The 22,587-nt window shown below is 46.9% G+C and overlaps 1 non-coding gene across 1 annotated transcript; it reads right to left on the bottom strand.

The window, feature by feature from the left end:
- Window positions 1–1,714: 1,714 nt before the first annotated feature.
- On the bottom strand, window positions 1,715–1,786 carry Trnat-agu (transfer RNA threonine (anticodon AGU)). The gene has a single exon. It is a non-coding gene; the product is annotated as a tRNA-Thr (tRNA).
- Between the last annotated feature and the right edge of the window lie 20,801 nt (window positions 1,787–22,587).

The raw sequence follows: 22,587 nt of genomic DNA, 5'->3' as shown, positions 1-22,587 counted from the left end.
GTTCTACCGCTTTCGCGAAGTTCCCGTCGGTAACTGTTTACAGCTGGGAAAGTTGTCACTGCTTGGGGGACTTCTACTTTCTCGCTGTCGGCAGCTGCCGTTGCATTTTCTGGCAGTGAGCGAGATGTATCAGAAACTGCAATTAAATCCACTTGCATTCCGTCTTGGGGCACATGCAGATTTTCATCGCCAGCTTTCTGTTTACGTACAGCAGGAGATTGTCGGGAGGTGTCATCATCAGAATGATCATCTGTATGTTCAAGTGGTCGTTTCTTGGTTAGTACGTCTAACTCACGGGCAGAGGAATCACAATTGAAGCGTGTTACCAGAGGTGGAAAATCACTGCCGTCAACTGCAATAGTTCCAGAACTAGGTACAGGATCCGAACCCTCACCCTGTTTGGCTGTGTTATCGGTTGCCAAAACTTCGCTCAAGGTCATCTTGCGGCGTTGGACTAAATTTGTTTTTAGTACAAAGACACGACGGGGACATTCCTGCCTTAAATGACCCGATTCATTGCATATATGGCACGTAGGGGTTTGACCAGTATAAATCACGTGTGCTTTATGCCCGTCAACAGTTATATGAGATGGGATATTCGTCTTTACTTCCATCTCTACAGAACGAATACCATTGAAGCTCTGAATTTTAAATTGCTTCGACCAACGTTCGTTAACTATATCCTTTACCTCAACATATTGAGACAGGGCATCCTTGATTTTCTCATTTTCTATCTCGATAGGTAAATTTAACACCCGCACAGATCTATAAAGAGCATCAGCTCTCCTGATAGCCACTTTACTTGTAGTGCAGTGTCTAGGCAAAAATTCGACATGATACCCGAATTTTCCAATAATTTTATCGACCGAAACGGGATCCAAAAACTTTACGAAAACACAGTAGTTGTCAGTATCTAACTGAGTGGTATGCACCTGATCAGAATTTATGCCAAGTACCTGATCAAGCCAATCATGAATTTCCAGAGCAGTCGGCTGAACACGTCGGGTTTCCTTAGCGAAGGCAAAAACCAGCGTATTCTTCCTCACAGTTGTAGCCATGGTATGCAGTAATCAAGGGGAGATTCCGGTAATCTCCACAAACGACAAATAATCGTCGATAGAAAACACAAAAACAGAACACAGCAGGCAGAAGAATCACAAGTTACACACGAAGAAAATCACAAAACTCAAAAACACCGAAACGCAAAAGTATACACTGGCGAAACACTGACAACACGCAGCAAAAGGAGGCACGTCCGTACGCGTCGGCAGCTAGAGCCAGAATGGCCTGAGTAATTGTGTTTTCGTTCCACGCAGCAGCTGCCCCTTACTCTTTCCCACCCATTCGTTACATTCAACCTCTTACGAGACCGACCAAACATAGATAGGAAAACAAGACCACACACTTTGCGCATTCGGAATCGATGGCAGGGTGTCCCTCGCCGCATTTGCTACGATGGCCATTTGCTACTTCTGCAGAAGCGACGACGACGACGAGAGGCTCAGAGATTTGTGAGAAATACATCTATAAAATGTAATTCAGACAGCCTCGTCCCACCTTATGCCGTACCGCTTTGGCAAATGCTTTATCTGCGCCATTCGCCTTAATCACATCTGAGAGTAATTCTTAATAAAACGCCTGTCGCTAATTGTTCGTCATCACAGATACTGTTTGCTATACGGCCATGACGCGCAACTTATTTCCAGAATTCGTCTTCCTCCTGTGAGGATGGAACTCACGACCCCTGGTTTACTAGACCAGTGCTCTACCACTGAGCTAAAGAGGCGAGGCCTAGCGGAACTTTTGCGTACTTCGTCCGTACGGTCGTCTGAATCATCAGACTTCAGCTGACAACACTTCATATTTTAAACTAATATTTGCAGCTATGGCGACCCAATACTGCTTGGCTACACATCTGACACATAGCCGATGTCCTCTCCAAACAAAACCACCTGCACTTCAGAACATGACTTTAATATGTCTACAAAATCACCTTCACCTTTAAATACATTTTCTTGCGACTGATGGAGACGTAGGCAAATTTTGAAGTTGCTATTTCCATTACATCACGTTAATCAGAAAATCGGTAATTTACATCTGCAGCGGAAAAAAATTCCGATCCGACAAGCGTAGGGCTGGAACCCACGACCCTGTGATTAAGTCTCGTGCTCTACTGACTGAGCTAGCCGTGCTGCCTCGTTGGATACCTGCTGGGTAGCAGATCACACAGTACTCGTTTGGGTTGCTTGGTCAAATACAGAATCTCTCCATGCTGCCTAATGTTTTCCTAACGTCACACTCGTCACGTACTTCACTTTTATTTCATAATCATTTCTGAGAGGTAAAGGAATTGCATGACAATCTGCAGAGCTACCGGCGTCAAAATTAACACACATACTTGATGTGACTAAAAAGCCGAACGAGTTACTTTCCGACGTTGCTTTAGATGTCCAAGTGCCAGTCAAATCTCGCGGTAAGGGCACTCTGAAGACCATTTCGCTAGTTAACACCGGTCTTGTTGTGTGTGTTTCAAGCTCAAGACCATCTCCAAGCACAAAATGGTCAACAGCAACATTCACATGATTTCGTAATGCAGAATTGCTACATTAAAACGGTATGTTTCTTTTTCAGAACTGGAGAAACACGACCGTAACAGGATTTTTTTTTTTAAGGGCCTCCCATCTCCCCTTATAGCCCTCCTTGCCCTCACCAAAATATGCCTTCATCGGCGAGCTTCAACGCTATCATATCTGTCGTGGTGGTATACGTCCGTCGCGGACGGCTTCTCTCGTGGATCATGTCGTGAAAATCTAATAAGAAATGAAAAGTCTTCCACAAAATCAAATTATCTGTTATCCTTGAAATGCACAATGAAAGACACTGCACCCCTGCAGACGATGAAAATGTCAAAATAAAATATCCATCCTACAAGAAGCCACGGGCGACTACGAGCAATATGTCTGAATAGAGTTCTTCGTTAAAAGATACACAAGAAATTCAATGACCATTCTTGGTGAACAAGATGCGCGTGGAGAGGACAAACTAAAAACTCACTACGAAGTCCATAAGATGTATGTAATAAAATAAAAGTAAAATAATATTGCCACTTCCATATGAGAAACGAAACGCACCACTGCTGTGATCCAAATGAAAGTAGTATAAAAAGCATTTTTCTTCTGTAACGCATAATAGCCTCACACACGCATCAGAACCATCGGGTCAAAGGCAAACAAAAATGATTGAAAAATGAACAAGAATAGATAGCCTCTTCAGTCTTCAACACTGTTTTCCATATATCAATGATTGAACGTTTTTGCGTAACCATGTTGTAACGCAGCACGCAGAAAATTAGCAAAAAGTTCGTTGTAATGCTTCAGCCGCTGTACATGGGAATGTGCATCCCACAAGTACGCTAAATACGTAGACGCATCCTGAACGTGGCACTCCAGAATTGCGTAGACCGTGTGGCCTAGGAGCCACACCGTTGCATTGTGCTTGGTGCGAGGGAAGGGTTGGAACCCTGGCGCAAGAACATCACTGACAGTCACGTGTGAGGGTGTCGTCCGGTTGATCAGAGCCACCATGACCCTACACAGGGCCCAGACTGGTGCCACAAAACGACACTGAAAGCGATGCTCCCTTGTGTCCGGAACGCCACAAGCACCACAGTTGGCAGATGGCAGCAGACGGATTTCCGAAAGACGTTGGTTTGTGGCCACCGTATTGTTGACCAGTTTATACCACTGGGACCGAACGCCGGAGGGCAACACAGGATGATGAACATTAAGCCAGACCTGCCGCCAGTTGGTCGCGGGGAAGCGAAGAGCGAGCTTGTGAGGGGGTGGCCTCCCCACCATTGCCGCATACAGTCGGCGAACATTCCGGTTCCTGTCCAGCGCCGCTTCCAGGACATAACTCCGCTGCAGGTAGTAAGCTCGGACGTAGCCGAGTTGATACGGGATGCCCACAACGGACACCGGTGCGCTCTCGGAGGGCGGCCGGTAAGCGACGAGCATGGCCGCCACCGTTCCATCCGGGCTGTGAACCTGCAGGGCGGCCGTGCGGTGCACCAGCAGCGCCGAACACTTCCGGGAAAAATCTACGAGGCCGAGTTCCCAGAAGGTGGTGTCGAGGACACACGTTGCCGCCCGAACCTTGAAAATTTCGTGGCGCCACAGGAGCCAGTACGCGGCCTGCGAAAACGGTCGGGCGAGGGGTCGCGGAACGTCCAGGAGCTGTGCCACGTACCAGGCCTTAAAATACACGGCGCTGTTAATGAGGTCGACTTTCTGGAGGAGTGTGAGACGTCGGCTGGTGTAAGTCTTACATAGGCCTTTGACATGATTCAGCAGCCGGCGCCAGGTGCGCGCCCGCATCTGCTGAGGATTAGCGGTTACATCAAGTCCCAAGATAGTATGAGTACGGGCTACTCGAAACCATGTCTGATCGGGATCCACTTTGCAATTTCCTAAAGGAATCAGCCCAGTCTTCCTTGGATTAATCAGGGCACCCGACGCACATTCATACCACCGCAGTAAGGGCCGTATTTGATGAAAATCATTGTCGTCGCCGATAAAAACACCTACGTCATCAGCATAAGCGAGACACGTCACTGAGGCACGATGAATGCCCACGCCGCCTATCGTGCGGTCCAGCGCACGCAGCAGTGGGTCCAAAGCAATTACAAAAAGGTACATAGATAAGGGACAGCCCTGTCGCACCGATCTACTAAGAACTATAGGTGGCGTTCGCCATCCATTGATTGTCACCACCGAACTGGCCCCTGTCAGGAAATGGCGTATCACGCGAATGAAGCGGAAGCCAAAGCCCATCCTTTCCATAACGTGCATCAAATAATCGTGGCTCATCCTGTCAAACGCATTGGCAAAGTCCACAGAAAGGACTGCTGCTGAAAGTCGGTGGACGGCGGAGTATGCGATGACGTCACGATAGGTAGATGCCGCATTGAAAATGGTACGCCTCTTAACGCCGCATGATTGAAAGGGACAGATGACTTTGTCCATTACTGCCTGTTACTTCGCTGCAACACACCTGGCGGCCAACTTGTAATCAGCATTCAACAGCGTAATCGGCCGCAGATCGGTGACCCGGCACGTACCCCGTTTTTTGGGGATCAGAACAATGTGCCCTTCGAGAAACTGACTCGGGATGACAACGCCGCGAAGCACTTCGTTCACCACTACCGTAAACTTGTCCCCTACAATGTCCCAGAAAGTAACATAAAACTCTGTAGGAAGACCGTCGGGGCCAGGCGACTTGCCCGTTGTACTGGCTTTCAAGATCTGTAAGACTTCCTGGTTCGACATCTCTGCAACCAGCTCTTCACGGTCAGGGTCGGACATGCAGTCGGCTATGTCTTCTAATAAAATTCGCATGGCCTCGCCGTCCGCGGCAGTATCGTGAAAAAGCGAAGTATAATAGTCGGCGATATGGCGTACAATTTCGTGCCGCTGCGATAAGACAATCCCCGCATCAGTATCCAACGCATCAATATACTTTTTGCGAGCCTGTTTCTTCTCCCGGGCAAGGTGATAGAGCGACGGCTCCTCGTCATCAACGTGGCACAAGGGACGGCTCCGGATCGTTAAACCCTTCGACCTTTCCCGGTGCAGCCGCAGAATCCTAGCTTTAATTTTGCCCAGACGGAGTCTAATGTTCGCGTCGGGGGCAACAGGTGAATTAATAGCATCCTGGAGGCACTGCTGATAGAATGCCAACATACGCCTGTGCCAGTAACTCGCTTCTCTACTATATAATTGCGCCGCCTTCCGCAGAAGCGGTTGGCATGCGCCACCCACCACTCGATGCAGGACCCGTAATGAGGGACCTTTGCTAAACACCGCTGCCATGCGACACACAGCTCTGCACGGAGCCCTTCGGCACCCAGATACCCGGTATTTAATTTCCAGTACCCTGCGAGTGATTTCGCGCGACAGCACTGCAACCGCAAAGCACACACGTAGCCACAATGATCACTCATGGCGACAGGCAGAACTTCGACGGCACATAAAGCATCTGTTAGCTCCCGTGAAACATAGATCCTATCTATTCTACTGGCCCCGCCAGTAGAAAAGTGCGTATACTGCGTCAGGGTTGGGTGGTAGAGACGCCACGTATCACGCAAGTCCACTGCAGTTAAAAGGGTGTTCAGTTCTGCACATTTAGTGGGGGTGGGATACTGGTCCGCATTAGCAACAACACAATTAAAATCACCGCCGAATATAAGAGAACGAGCCGTAGCTAAAAAGGGACAGACGTCCGTGGTAAAGAAACGAGCTCTTGTGCGTTTTTGATCAGTCCCCGAGGGCACATAGACGTTGACAAATTGGACACCCTCAATAACACACGCCAGTACGCGACCATCTTGGAGAAGTCTGATGTCCGTAGGTTCGAAAAACGACTTATATAAAATTGCTGTGCCACAGTTATTGTCACTATTAAGGTTGTAAATAACATCGTAACCTGGAATATTGCTAAAAACATCACTAGACACTTCTTGAAGAAGAGCAATACTAAAGTTTCCATGATATAAAACATCTTTAAAGGCAGCTACCTTGTGCACCGCTGAGATTACGGCAACGTTTGAAGTCAAAACGGAAAACACACTCGGTGGGAGTGAATGCGTTGACATTTTAAACAGATGGACAAGACAAAACAATATAAAAAGCACCAACGAAGTGATAAAACGCCGGACTTATACTTAAATGAATGGCAGTTGGCATAAAATGGAAATCTCAATATTCTTAAAACACTGTAGTGGTTGGTAGCAAATCTACAAAGATATGGCACAACAATACACTGGACACAGTTCAAGACACATCCGTTTCTAGGTCAATTGCATGTAGGTGATCTCATGACAACGGTGTGGGTCTGCGGCCATTCCTACTGTCCCCCCTCGTCCACCTGCTGCTGCCACCACGGGCTGCGACTGTCAGGTGGCGGGGGTGGTCGTGCGTCGCCAGACGTCTGGGTGGCCGCCGCCTGGCCGCCGCGCGATGCCACGGCCGGCTGTGACGGCACAGAATGTTTGCGCGGACGCTGTGGTAATTGCTCGCTGCCCTGTTCTAATTTACGTTTCGCAGCGGCAAAGTCCTGTTCCTTCCCGGCACTGAGAAATTGTTTCAACCATTCAGTGTGTGCGCGAATTTTCTCTGTCCTGGCGGGGCTGCTACTACGCGAGGAACCCTGTGACATTGCCTCACTTTCACTGCCACTCTCCGTGGCTGGCGGATGCGCGAGGGCGGCCGGGTTCGGATCCTTGACCTGTTTACCCTTGCCCCGCGGGCGACGTGGCTTCTTACTTTCCGCTGAAGGCGTGACACTATCGGCAGAAGTAGGCACCGGAAGGGGCGGCGGGGGTAAAGAAGCGTCTGTTACCTCCACCGGTGCCGAGTGAACGGCATCATCACGGTCGGTCGGGGCAGGCGGGTCCTGGACAACCTCCATTTCCTCCTGCCCGACAGTCGTGTTACGATGTCCCGCGACAGACGTGTCTTCGACGGAAGCAACGGCCGTCGATCGCTCGGCCGGTCGGTCGGTCGGCCCGGGAAAGGGTCTTCCGGCTACAACCTCGCTCAGAAGGGGCACCAATGTTACGCCTCCACCCACAACATCTTCGCGCGGTAACTGAACAGGCCGTCGTCGAGGGCAGTCACCCCTCAAATGTTCCGTAGAATGACAGACGGCACATGTCGGCGGTTGCCCGATATACGAGACCTGTGCACGAACCCCACCGATTACAAAGTACGAAGGAATGTGATGTTTCAGGTCCATCCGTACACTACGGACACCACTAGCAACTTTGTAACGATAGGCACTGGACCATTTCTCCACGGTAATGTTCAAAACGTCACCAAATCGCGACAAGGCACGAGACAAAATTTGATCAGGGCATTCCGGCAGTACATTAAAAACACGGACAGATCGAATTCCAAACCCTGACGCCACAATTTGCACATTACTAATACTGCCGTCGGAATGCTTAAAACGACTAGTGCCACCAAATTTAGCAACAAATTTTTCACACATGTCCCCAGAGGTAAATTTTAAGAACAAGCAATATTGTACAAAGTCCAATTGAAAGGTGTCTACAATTTCTTCCGGTATTTTTAAGTCTTCGAATAACCATTCGTGTATTTCAAACGCGGTAGGGCGGACAGCACTTCTATCAAATACACACTGAGCGGTGTTAGCTCTCGAAAATGTCGACATGATGTTACTTACAAACCGTGAAAGATGAAATCACGAAGAACGAAGCGCCTAATCCGGCGAAGTAAACAAACCGACGACGCCTGCGGAGCTCCGCGCGACCTGCTGCCTGGTGCTTTCCGCGCAGACGTCTAACATGGAGGCGCCGGGGCTTGAACCCGAGACCTTTCACACACTAAGCGAACGATCTGCCAACTGAGATACGGCTGCACACACGACCAAGCCTGGCTATTCTCCATTCTTTGCGACTCTGATGTGCACGGACACGATGGTTGGTAGGTTTGTAGCGGCGAAGGTACCAGAGTACAAAGGCGCGCACACGTTCATATACAAAAGAGTTCCAACTAGTTTCGATGCTCTGGTATTACGAATGCAAATTCCGTCTGTTTTTAACGTCTTAAATTGAAAGGGCGGTCACAAATTGGTCCATTTCACTCCTTGTCGACAATCACATAGCACCTGAGGTAACAAGCACATCTCGAGCCCCATTGTACACTCCATTGTTCATGCTAACTCAGTGCCTCGCTCTTTGCTACTGTGTACCACTCTTGTCGTCCATCTGCAAAACACTGGGCCACAACAAATTTCCGCGTATCCATTTCACTGATCATACTACGAAACGCTCCCCAAACTTGGCAGTCACCCATGCAGCCGACTTTTCCGACTTTTCACGACGCTCACGCTAGTGACAGCATTATTTATAGTTCGACGTCGCGCCAAAGCGAATGAGCACATTTCGCCTACGGCTTAGGCCGCTGTCCTAGTGTGGCTGCTCTGTGTCTGCAGGCAGCGAGGGGCTGCAAGCTTCCTGTGTTCGCACCTATATCACCTGTGCCTGCTTGTCAGAGACAGACTATTGCAAAACATACAACTCATTCCATGAATTGATTGCTACGGCATCTGTTATCAGCAGTCACAACCAGCAACATCAGTAGCAGCCGACTGCACGCAAAGAATGGGAACGTGCAGTGGGATTTACGTGAACTCGGCGCAAGGCAGATCTTTCTAAAGTAGGCTTCAGAATCTTATGGGAACACTTGTACTGTTTCTAAAGCAAGTGTAGGTGTGGGAGGAGGGTGCTTCCTGCGCACGAATAAAAGCACGCTTGCCAATTGTGGATGCTAATCGTTCGCTTGTATCTGCCTAGACATCTCTGCTTTTTGTGAATTATTCCACTTGCATGGCAAGTTGCGCATGAAGGTGTGTTAAAAATTCTGGGGGCGCTGGGTATCGATCCCAGTACCTCTCGCATACTAAGCGAGATCTCTACCATCTCAGCTACGCCCACCCCCCTGTTGACTTCTAATGCTACATACAGCCATATCAACGTCACAGACCCTTGCACTCCCACTATTCCGCAGACAAACACTACTCTCTATGTATCAGTGAGGGTGTCTTTCAGGTTTCGTGCATTCTTTATCGGATCGTAGTTGGCCACAATGATAGTGGCACGCATAACGTCGAAAATAGAGTTCGAATACCGCTCTGAGTAAGACGAACGTGTTGTCCACTCTCTAGACTTCAATGACGTTAAGCCGTGATACCTAAGACAGATCTGCACTCGATGACACCTCGATAACAGCCGGTCCCCACACATACATCTTGCTCTCTTTATGTCAGTATACATCATATCAGTCTGTGACGCTTGTCTTGCAACTTCTTGCGTGCCTTTAGGTTCGCCGCGACCAACACTTACCATGCACTGACCACAAAACATGGAGGCGCCGGGGCTTGAACCCGAGACCTTTCACACACTAAGCGAACGATCTGCCAACTAAGCTACGGCTGCTCACACGACCAGGCCTGGCTGTTCTCCATTCTTTGCGACTCTGATGTGCACGGACACGATGGTTGGTTGGTTTGTAGCGGCGAAGGTACCAGAGTACAAAGGCGCGGACACGTTCATATACACAAGAGTTCCAAGTAGTTTCGATGCTCTGGTATTACGAATGCAAATTCTGTCTGTTTTTAACGTCTTAAATTGAAAGGGCTGTCACAAGTTGGTTCATTTCACTCCTTGTCGACAATCACACAGCACCTCAGGTAACAAGCACATCTCGAGCCCCATTGTGCACTCCATTGTTCATGCCAACTCAGTGCCTCGCTCTTTGCTACTGTGTACCACTCTTGTCGTCCATCTGCAAAACACTGGGCCACAACAAGTTTCCGCGTCTCCATTGCACTGATCATACTACGAAACGCTCACCAAACTTGGCAATCACCTATGCAGCCGAGTTTTCCGACTTTACACGACGCTCACGCTAGTGACAGCCTTATTTATAGTTCGACGTCGCGCCAAAGCGAATGAGCACATTTCGCCTACGGCTTAGGCCGCTGTCCTAGTGTGGCTGCTCTGTGTCTGCAGGCAGCGAGGGGCTGCAACCTTCCTGTGTTCGCACCTGTATCACCTGTGCTTGCTTGTTAGAGACAGACTATCGCAAAACATACAACTCACTCCATGAATTGATTGCTACGGCATCTGTTATCAGCAGTCACAACCAGCAACACCAGTAGCAGCCGACTGCACGCAAAGAATGGGACCGTGCAGTGGGATTTACGCGATCTCTGCGCAATGCAGATCTTTCCGACGTAGGCTTCAGAATCTTATGGGAACACTTGTACTGTTTCTAAAGTAAGTGTAGGTGTGGGAGGAGGGTGCTTCCTGCACACGAATAAAAGCACGCTTGCCAATTGTGGATGCTAATCGTTCGCTTGTATCTGACTAGACACCTCTGCTTTTTGTGAATTATTCCACTTGCATGGCAAGTTGCGCATGTAGGTGTGTTAAATATTCTGGAGGTGCTGGGTATCGATCCCAGTACCTCTCGCATACTAAGCGAGATCTCTACCATCTCAGCTACGCCCCTCCCCGTTGACTTCTCATGCTACATACAGCCATATCAACGTCACAGTCCCTTGCACTCCCATTATTCCGCAGACAAACACTACTCTCTATGTATCAGTGAGGGTGTCTTTCAGGTTTCGTGCATTCTGTATCGAATCGTAGTTGGCCACAATGTAAGTGGCACGCATAACGTCGAAAACAGAGTTCGGACACGGCTCTGAGTCAGACGAACGTGTTGTCCACTCTCTAGACTTCAATGACGTTAAGCCGTGATACCTAAGACAGATCTGCACTCGATGACACCTCGATAACAGCCGGTCCCCACACATACATCTTGCTCTCCTTATGTCAGTATACATCATATCAGTCTGTGACGCTTGTCTTGCAACTTCTTGCGTGCCTTTAGGTTCGCCGCGACCAACACTTACCATGCACTGACCACAAAACATGGAGGCGCCGGGGCTTGAACCCGGGACCTTTCACACGGTAAGCGAACGATCTGCCAACTGAGCTAAGGCTGAACAGACGACCAAGCCTGGCTATTGTCCATTCTTTGCGACTCTGATGTGCACGGACACGATGGTTGGTTGGTTTATAGCGGCGAAGGTACCGGAGTACAAAGGCGCGGACACGTTCATATACACACTTACACACTTACCATGCACTGACCACAAAACATGGAGGCACCGGGGTTGATCCCGGGACCTTTCACACGCTAAGCGAACGATCTGCCAATTTTTTTTTTCCTTAACCCCTTAAGTAGATCGCAATGAAGGCAGGATCCCGGACGCGCAGCAACAACAGTGGGGCCTCTCCGCGGCACTGCAAGTGCTTCACGACACAGAACCCCTTCCCCATCATGACATTGGAGGACACATACTTTTTGTCTGACTCCTCTAAGATTATTTATATCATGGAACAAAGTTTTTACTTTGGACGTTGTGATTTTTCCCTTATTTTATTTTATGTTTGTTTTATTTGTTTTTTTTTATTTGCCCGGTTTGGTTCTTGAATGTTGTAATTTGTTTTTACCTTTTTCTGTTGTGGTTTTTTTTCCTACATAATACCGTGTAGAAGCCGTAGTCACTTCTCAGAGATTAATTAAATAGGTCACTCAGTCCACTGTTTGCTTGTTACTTCCTTATAGTTTCTACCGTGTTGTTCGTTTATATCCTATGCCTATCCTCTCGAAGACTATATTCAACATGTTGCCGTAGTGTATTTTATGGTCACTGTATTTTTTTGATTCACAATAAGCGGATTCCATATAGACGATGAAATCAATTGAATTGTCTGATCCATTTCTTCCAATTACGTTATGTGTGTAGTTACCCATGAGCCACATGACAGCGTTATTTTTGCTTTCTGGAAAAAATGTCACTTCAGGCTGTAACAGCATTTGTGGTGTATAATTGCAGCCATCACTTCTGGTGAGGAGTGCAATCTTCCGTCTGATCCATGTCCAATTGTGAAATTGTCCTCTGCACGTGAATCTGTGTTGAAGTGTGTCCACCAATCCATACTTAGTGCAGTGATTTATAGCACACAGTCCTATCTGATAAAGTTTTGCATTGGTTGGTACAGTGTCGCTGACTACCTTGTACCAAGTGGAAGCCACGTTTGTTGAATGGATTTTGAGGCTAAGGTTTTTCCATACAGTACGCCATATGACGTTCGGATATTTGATTTCTATGGTATTTTGTGTATCCGATTTGTGCCATGTGTTTAGAATCTCCTTTGTAGTTATATTTGACTTGTACATTGTGCGTGCCTCTAAGTAGCCGACCTCAATATAAAATTTCTTGATATGCGTTAGTGTGTTGTTTAGTTTGCCCACATTCACCGGGGGTTCCAGGGAACCTGGCTGGACAATTGTGAATAGTCGGGAGGTGATGTTATTTCTGTCCTTATTAATCATAAACAGGGTTCTTTTGATGTAAAGTGCAGTTGCCTTTGTAACCAAATTAGTTAGCCCTAACCCGCCCATCAGTCTTGCTTTGGTCACACTGTCCAGTCTAACTTTAAATATGTTGCCTTTCCACAAGTAGCTATTTGCAAGACGCATTGCCTTTTTCACCTGTAACGTCGGTGCTGGGAATATTTGTGCTACAAAACAGGCTTTAGAAAACACGTAGGTGTTAATTAATTGAACATTTTGCAATAAATTCGTGGATCGCCAACGAAGTTCTCTTAACGCACCCTTTATTATGGTCGCCGTGCCCCGCCAATTTACTGCAGCCATCTTCATTGGACAACTGTTCATAGTAATGCCTAGTGTTTTGTGGGAATCAACTAGTGACGCCCATTGGCTGCGGACCCTGTCAAAGCCTCTTAGTTTTAAGATTTTACTCTTATGGATGTTCACTTTTGCACCAGAGGCGTGACTATATTGACGTATCGTCTCTTCCAGAATTGTAAGTTCTCCTCCGTTTCTAAGGACGACGCCCACGTCATCGACATATGCTTTTGCTGTAAACGTGACTCCGGAGATTGTGACACCACATAATTTGTCGCTGTGTTGCCGTAGCAAAGGTTCAAGTGCAGGAACATACAAAAGCATTGATAACGGGCTTCCTTGTGGAACTTCCCTCTCTATATGAATAGTTTTCGTCGGCTGTCCGTTGACGTAAGCCTTGGCAGTTATTCCGGTCATCATCTGATGGATTACTCTAACTGCTCGATCGTCAAAAGCCAGATGTTTAAATATGAGGTCCACGTATCGGTGGCTGACATGGTCAAATGCCTTGCAGAAATCGACGAAGTATATTGCACCCATGATGTCAGTGACTGCCACGATAGAAATGAGGTCTCTGTATTCGGAGATGACTGACATGATCGTGCGGCCCGGGAAGCAGGCTTGATGGCCTTTTATTACTATTCTGAGAAGTGGTGTGAGTCTCTCCTTAAGTGCTCGTGCAATGGTCTTGTAATCATAGTTCATCAACATTAAGGGGCGAAACTGATTGATGTTCTTTTGTCCTTTACTTTTCGGAATCAAGAATAGTTTTCCTTCCTTAAGTTCAGTTGGTAATTCTCCTCCTTGTATGGTTTCGTTTATTATATCCGTGAATGTTGACCCAATAATATGCCAAAACTTGTGATAAAATTCTTTTGGTAATCCATCAGAACCCGTCGATTTGTTGGAAGGTGACGCCTTTACGAGATGTAATATTTCGTCCTCTGCAAAGGCAGCAAGCAGACAGTTATTTTCATCAGTAGTGATCCGTTCCGTTAATAAGTGTAAAGTTTCAGGACGTGCAGTCTCGGCAGTCTGGTCTTTAGCGTAGAGGTGAGCGAAATGCTGATGTATGGCGAGCACCATGTCATTATGGTCGGTAATTACAGTCCCGTCTTCGAGTTTGAGGTGTTCAATAAAACTGCGTCGGCTATGAAGTTGGTGTTTGATCAGGTGAAACATGGAAGTAGTTTCTTCTTGTAGTAGAGACTTCGCCTTTGATTTAAGTTTTAATCCCTCCAACTGCCGGCGTGAGATGCTTAGAAGCTTCGCTTTAATTTTTCGAATTCGCTCTAGGTGAGTAGCAGCTACATTATGTTTGTCATGTAGTTCCCGCAATACCGTATAATAAAATTCGATTGTCTTTTTGCCATCTCTAGTTTTTTGAAAACTGTATGATTTTAAGGATTGCCGAAGTTTGGGTTTGGCAAACTTGACCCACCATTCGATTTTAGATCCGTATTTATGCACTGATTTCAAACATGCCGTCCTTGTGGCTTTGATCCAGTCTTCCAGTTCGTCATCTTTGAGATGGGCAATGTTGAGCATCCACTAACTGCGGTAAAATTTAGTAGGTTGTCTTGCTAAATTGATAGTCATAGAAAACCCACAGTGATCCGAGCAGTATGTCGGGATTACTTCCACATCCAACACGTTATGAATTAGATTCTCCGACACATACTGCCTATCGATCCGACTGCATGATGTAGAAGTGAAATGCGTGAACTTGACTAGCGTAGGGAATTTGACTTCCCATGCATCTTTGTCCTTCATGTTTTTAATTAAGTCATGCAACTCCTTGCTGTAATTAAAATGCGGCACCTGATCTTTCCTGTTAACTACACAATTGAAGGCGCCACCAATTATTACAGACGCAGGATTTTTCCTCAGCAAGTAGATAATGTCATCCTTGAAAAAATTAGCTCTCGCCGCTTTGTTGGTGTTACCGGACGGTGCATAAACATTTACAACGGTGACATCAAATATTTTACAACTAAGGCCTCTTCCTGTAACCAGTTTATCCAACAACATTACCGGTAAACCTTCACGAGTTAAAATTGCGGTTCCTGTATTAGCGTCCGGGAGGACATTATGAAATATTTGAAAACCGGGTACGGTGAAATCAGTGAATAACACGTCTCGCAACAACACAACATCGGCCTCTGTTTCATAGATAAATTTTTTTAACACTACTTTTTCAAACCTGACGTCACCCTGTTAACGTTAATAGTTAATATTTTATAAGCTTGAATCATCAGAGAAGGTTAATTTTCATGTAGGGGTGTGAAAGTTAAGGGAGTACACAAAATGCTAGATGTACACTTCGCCCAATGTGCACAATGTATTTGAGGGGAAGAAAAGTCAGCCTGAAGTACGCCGCTTTTTCACTAAATGGCTGCACCTGTGCCCGTGTCTTTCGTTACATTTGCTATCGCAAGAAAAGCAGGGACGGTGAGACTTAATATAGACACTTCCTGTAGAAGTACAACATCGGCTGCAGACCCGTAGATAAACTGTCGCAACAACCCTGTCTTCAAAGCTGTCGTAAACTTGTTTATATTAAGAGACAGAAATTTATATGCCTGGGTCGTGCCCATCGGAGGAGGGAGAAAGCTGCATTGCATTAGCGGCCTAGTCCATCGCACTGTCAGACTGCGAAGTGACAGTGCCAGGTTCGCGTCCTGATTCCGCGGCACCTCTAATCGGAGTCTTCCTTCGGGCCGCGGAGACATTTGGTTTGGGTTTAGTTTTCCGTCGTCCACTAGCCGGGATATCCATGGCAGAAGGCGGGGTGGGCGGATCATGACTGAAATCGGTAGCCGGAGTGCCGGCTTCCTCCACTGGAGCTAACTCGTGCGAAGACGCGGCGGCGGAAGGCAAGGTGTGTTTGTTTGTATCCACACGGTCTGTTGGTAAACAGCCGTCTGGCTTCCCAGGTTGGTTGAGTTCATGAAGGGGCAGGTCGGTGTTGACAACGGGCTCCAGACCAACCTCTTCATCGTGTGTCTGTAGAGCCGACATCGGACGGTCGTCCTCTTGTTGTGCGTCCAAGTCGTGTTGTGGCGGGCCGGCCGGCGGCGTCACAACAGTCAGCTGTAAACACTGGCCGGCACTGTCGTTTACCGACGCCGCCGTGGAAGCAGCGGGGTCGGAGCCCTCATCTATGCTGTCCACGGCAACGTTTTCCTGCGAGGGAGGGTTTGCGTCCGTGACCGAGGTCGAGTCGTTGACCGACAACTCTTCATCAGTTCCACTATCGTCACAGGTACGGCGTCGTTTGTTACCGACTGATAACGTTGTGCTGACAGCAAGTGGAAGCTTCTCGCTCTTCTGCGCTAATGGCGGGAAGGACTCGTTGCTAAGATCAGGTTCAACGGCCTCTGATGTACCGGGTAGCAAAGATGCCTCCTCCAAATTCTGATGTTGGGTCATAATATCAGCTAGTGTCAACCTCTGGCGTTTTTGTAAGGTGTTTTTAAGGACGAAAATACGCCGAGGACAATCACTGCGTACATGCCCGCTCTCGTTACAAATATAACAAATTTCTACTTGCCCGCTATAAACGACATGTGCTTTATAGCCACAGACCACGATATTCGAGGGAATATTAACTTTAATGCTCATATCAACAGAACGAACCCCACTGTAGCATTGCAATTTGTGTTGGCTAGTCAATTTTTCCATTCTGATTTGCCGAATATCACCGTATTTAGCAAGAACATCTTTCAATAGGTAATGCTCAACTTCTGGTGGCAAATTGAATACTCGAATCTGTTTATATTCTACATCGGCATTGGTGATTAACACGATACTCACCGATTGGTCGCGATGATGGAATTCCGCCTTTCCTCCAGTTCTCTGCAATATCTTCTCCAGTTGTAACGGAGTGAGAAACTTGACAAAGAAACAGTAATCCCCTATATCATAGTACGCTGTGTGAACCTGGTCAGAAGTTATACCAATTACATCTACAATCCAATCATGAATTTCCAGAGAGCTTGGTTGCACACGACGCGATGCCTTGTCAAACTCAAAACATAATGTATTCTTACGGGGAACCGATTTAGCCATAACTGTAACGATAAGCGGCCGAAACCGCTAGTAAGAGAAAAAAAACAATAAGAGTACACAAAAACGCAAAATAACACGAGAAAAAAAACACAATCACAGTCACAAGAAACGATGTAAACACGGCTTGCGGCGCTACGACGGCACGGAAGTGAATGCACGTCCGAACGCTGTCGCGTCTCAAGGGGAACTGCCAACTAAGCTACGGCTGCACACACGACCAAGCCTGACTATTCTCCATTCTTTGCGACTCTGATGTGCACGGACACGATTGTTGGTTGGTTTGTAGCGGCGAAGGTACCAGAGTACAAAGGCGCGGACACGTTCATATACACAAGAGTTCCAAGTAGTTTCGATGCTCTGGTATTACGAATGCAAATTCCGACTGTTTTTAACGTCTTAAATTGAAAGGGCGGTCTCAAACTGCTCCATTTCACTCCTTGTCGACAATCACACAGCACCTGAGGTAACAGGCACATCTCGAGCGCCATTGTGCACTCCATTGTTCATGCCAACTCAGTGCCTCGCTCTTTGCTACTGTGTACCACTCTTGTCGTCCAACTGCACAACACTGGGCCTCAACAAGTTTCCGAGTCTCTATTGCACTGATGATACAACGAAACGCTCCCCAACCTTGGCAATCACCCATGCAGCCGACTTTTCCGACTATACACGACGCTCACGCTAGTGACAGCCTTATTTATAGTTCGACGTCGCGCCAAAGCGAATGAGCACATTTCGCCTACGGCTTAGGCCGCTGTCCTAGTGTGGCTGCTCTGTGTCTGCAGGCAGCGAGGGGCTGCAACCTTCCTGTGTTCGCACCTGTATCACCTGTGCTTGCTTGTTAGAGACAGACTATCGCAAAACATACAACTCACTCCATGAATTGATTGCTACGGCATCTGTTATCAGCAGTCACAACCAGCAACACCAGTAGCAGCCGACTGGACGCAAAGAATGGGAACATGCAGTGGGATTTACGTGAACTCGTCGCAAGGCAGATCTTTCCGACGTAGGCTTCAAAATCTTATGGGAACACTTGTACTGTTTCTAAAGCAAGTGTAGGTGTGGGAGGAGGGTGCTTCCTGGGCACGAATAAAAGCACGCTTGCCAATTGTGGATGCTGATCGTTCGCTTGTATCCGCCTAGACAAATCTGCTGTTTGTGAATTATTCCACTTGCATGGCAAGGAGCGCATGTAGGTGTGTTAAATATTCTGGAGGTGCTGGGTATCGATCCCAGTACCTCTCGCATACTAAGCGAGCGTTCTACCATCTGAGCTACGCCCACAAACCCTGTTGACTAAAACTGCTACATACAGCCATATCAACGTCACAGACCCTTGCACTCCCATTATTCCACAGACAAACACTACTCTCTATGTATCAGTGAGGGTGTCTTTCAGGTTTCGTGCATTCTGTATCGAATCGTAGTTGGCCACAATGAAAGTGGCACGTATAACGTCGAAAATAGAGTTCGGACACCGCTCTGAGTAAGACGAACGTGTTGTCCACTCTCTAGACTTCAATGACGTTAAGCCGTGATACCTAAGACAGATCTGCACTCGATGACACCTCGATAACAGCCGGTCCCCACACTTACGTCTTGCTCTCCTTATGTCAGTATACATCAGTCTGTGACGCTGGTTTTGCAACATCTTGCGTGCCTTTAGGTTCGCCGCGACCAACACTTACCATGCACTGACCACAAAACATGGAGGCGCCAGGGCTTGATCCCGGGAGCTTTCACACTCTAAGCGAACGATATGCCAACTGAGCTACTGTTGCACACACGACCAAGCCTGGCTATTCTCCATTCTTTGCGACTCTGATGTGCACGGACACGATGGTTGGTTGGTTTGTAGCGGCGAAGGTACCAGAGTACAAAGGTGCGGACACGTTCATATACACAAGAGTTCCAAGTAGTTTCGATGCTCTGGTATTACGAATGCAAATTACGTCTGTTTTTAACGTCTTAAATTGAAAGGGCTGTCACAAATTGGTCCATTTCACTCCTTGTCGACAATCACACAGCACCTGAGGTAACAAGCACATCTCCAGCCCCATTGTGCACTCCATTGATCATGCCAACTCAGTGCCTCGCTTTTTGCTAGTGTGTACCACTCTTGTCGTCCAACTGCAAAACACTGGGCCACAACAAGTTTCCGCGTCTCCATTGCACTGCGCATACTACGAAACCCTCCCCAAACATGGCACTAAACCATGCAGCCGAGTTTTCCGACTTTACACGACGCTCATCTGGAGGCATTCTGTAATCTGTGGCCCTTCAGAGTGTTGATGAAACATAGAAATAGCATCGGAATTGAATACAACAATCAGCATGCGGACTTTTCTCCATTGGAGTAATGTCTCAAACTGTCTACGCTTTGATCGTTTGCTCGAAGACCAGTAGTAGTTTCCGAAGCACATCTGGAGCCATTCTGTAATCTGTAGACCCTCAGATTGTAGATGAAACACATAAATTGCTTCGGGACTGAATACAACAGGCACCAGGCGGACTTCTCTATAAGGGAGTAAGGTTTAAAATTGTCTACGCTTTGATCGTTCCATGGAAGACCAGTAGTAATTTCCGAAGCACATCTGGAGGCATTCTTTAATCTGTGGACCTTCAGAGTGTTGATGAAACAGGGACATTGCATCGGGATTGAATACAACAGAAGCCATGTGGACTTTTCGACATGGAAGTAATGTCTCAAAATGTCTACGCTTTGATCGTTCAATGGAAGACCAGTAGTAGTTTCCAAAACACTTCTGGAGGCATTCTGTAATCTCTGGACCTTCAGAGTGTTGATAAAACACAGAAATTGCATCGGGATTGATTACAACATGCACCCTGGGGACTTTTCTCCATGGGAGAAATGTCTCAAACTGTCTTCTCTTTGATTATTCCCTAGAAGATGGCAGTAGTTTCCGAAGCACATGTGGTGGCGTTCTGTTATCTGTGGACCTTCAGAGTGTTGATGAAACATAGAAATTGCATCGGAACTGAATACAACAGTCCCCCATGCGGACTTTTCTCCATGGGAGTACAGTCTCAAAATTTCTACAGTTTGATCGTTCCTTGGAAGATCAGTAGTAGTTTTCGAAGCACAATTGGAGGCATTCTGTAATCTGAGGACCTTCCGAGTGTTGATGAAGCACAGAAGTTCCATCAGGATTGAATACAACAAGCACCATGCGGACTTATCGCCAAGAGAGTAATGTTTCAAACTGTCTATGCATTGACCGTTCCCTGGAAGACCATTAGTAGCTTCCGAAGCACATCTGGATTCTTTCTGTAATCTGTGGACCTTCAGAGTGTTGATGAAAGACAAAACATGCATCGGGATTGAATTCAACAGGCGCATGGGGTCTTTTCTCCATGGGAGTAAAGTCTCAAACTGTCTTCACTTTGATCGTTCCCTGGAAGAACTGTAGTAGTTTCCGAAGCACATGTCGAGGCGTTCTGACATCTGTGGACATTCAGAGTGTTGATTAAACATAGATATTGCATCGGGATTGAACACAACACTCCCCATGCGGACTTTTCTCCATGTGGGTAACGTCCCAAACTGTCTACATTGTGATCGTTTCCTGGAAGACCAGTAGCAGTTTCCGAAGCACAGCTGGTTGCATTCTGTAATCTGTGGACATTCAGAGTGTTTATGAAAGACAGAAAATGCATTGGGATTGAATACAACAGGCACCACGCGGACTTCTCTCCTTGGGAGTAATGTCTCCAACTGTCTACGCTTTGATCGATTCCTGGAAGACCAGTAGTAGTTTCCGAAACACCTCTGGAGGCATTCAGTAATCTGTGGACCTTCAGAGTGTTGATGAAACACAGAATCGGGATTGAATGCAACAGTCTCCAAGCGGCCCTTTCTCCATAGGCGTAATGTCTTATAATGTCTTCGCTTGGATCTTTTCCTGGAAGACCACTAGTAGTTTCCGAAGCAGATGTTAATTCGTTCTCTTATCTGTGGAAATTCATAATGTTGATGAAACATAGAAATTACATCGGGATTGAATACAACAGGCACCATGCGGACTTTTCACCATGCGAGTATTGTCTCCAACTGTCTATGCTTTGATCGATTCCTGGAAGACCGGTAATAGTTTCCGAAGCACATCTGGAGGCATTCAGTATTCTGTGGACCTTCAGAGTGTTGATAAAACCCAGAAATTGAATCGGGATTAAATACAAGTGGCACCATGCGGACCTTTCTCCATGGGAGTAATGTCTGAAATTGTCTTCGCTTTGATCTTTTCCTGGAAGACCAGTAGTAGTTTCCGAAGCAGATATGGAGGCGTTCTGTAATCTGTGGACCTTCAGAGTGTTGATGAAACACTGAAATTGCATCGGGATTGAATACAACAGGCACCATGAAGACTTTTCTCCATGGGAGTAATGTCTCAAACTGTCTACGCTTTAATCGACTCCTGGAAGACCAGCATTAGTTTCCGAAGCACATCTAGAGGCATTCTGTAATTTGTGGACCATCAGAGTGTTGATGAAACACTGAAATTGCCTCGGGAGTGATTACAACAGGCACCATGAGGACTTTTCTCAATGTTAGTTATGTCTCAAACTGTCTACGCTTTGATGGACACCTGGAAGACCAGTAGTTGATAAGGAAGCACATCTGGAGGCACTCTGTAATCTGTGGACCTTCAGATTGTTGATGAAACATAGAGATTGCAGCGGTATTGAATACAACAGGCACCATGCGGACATTTCTCCATGGGAGTACTGTCTCAAACTGTCTACGCTTTAATCGTTCAATGGAGGAACAGTAGTAGTTTCCGAATCACATCTGGACTCATTTTCCAATCTGTGGACCTTTAGAGTGTTGATGAAACATAGAAATTACATCGGGAAAGAATACAAATGGCACCATGCGGAATTTTCTCTTTGGGAGTAATGTCTCAAACTGTCTACGCTGTGCTCGTTTTCTGGAAGACCAGTAGTAGTTCCCGAATCACATCTGGAATAGATCTGTAATCTGTGGACCTTTAGAGTGTTGCTGAAACACAGAAATGGCATTGGGATTGAATACAACAGGCACCATGCGAACTTTTCTCCATGGGAAAAATGTCTCAAACAGTTTACGCTGTGATCGTTCCCTGGAAGACTAGTAGTAGTTTACGAAGCACATCTGGAGGCATTCAGTAATCTGTGGACCATCAGAGTGTTGATGAAAATCTGA

This window comes from Schistocerca gregaria, chromosome 10, assembly GCF_023897955.1.
Source record: "Schistocerca gregaria isolate iqSchGreg1 chromosome 10, iqSchGreg1.2, whole genome shotgun sequence".
Taxonomy (NCBI): Eukaryota; Metazoa; Arthropoda; class Insecta; order Orthoptera; family Acrididae; genus Schistocerca; species Schistocerca gregaria.
This window is presented reverse-complemented; position numbering and strand designations above follow the sequence as displayed.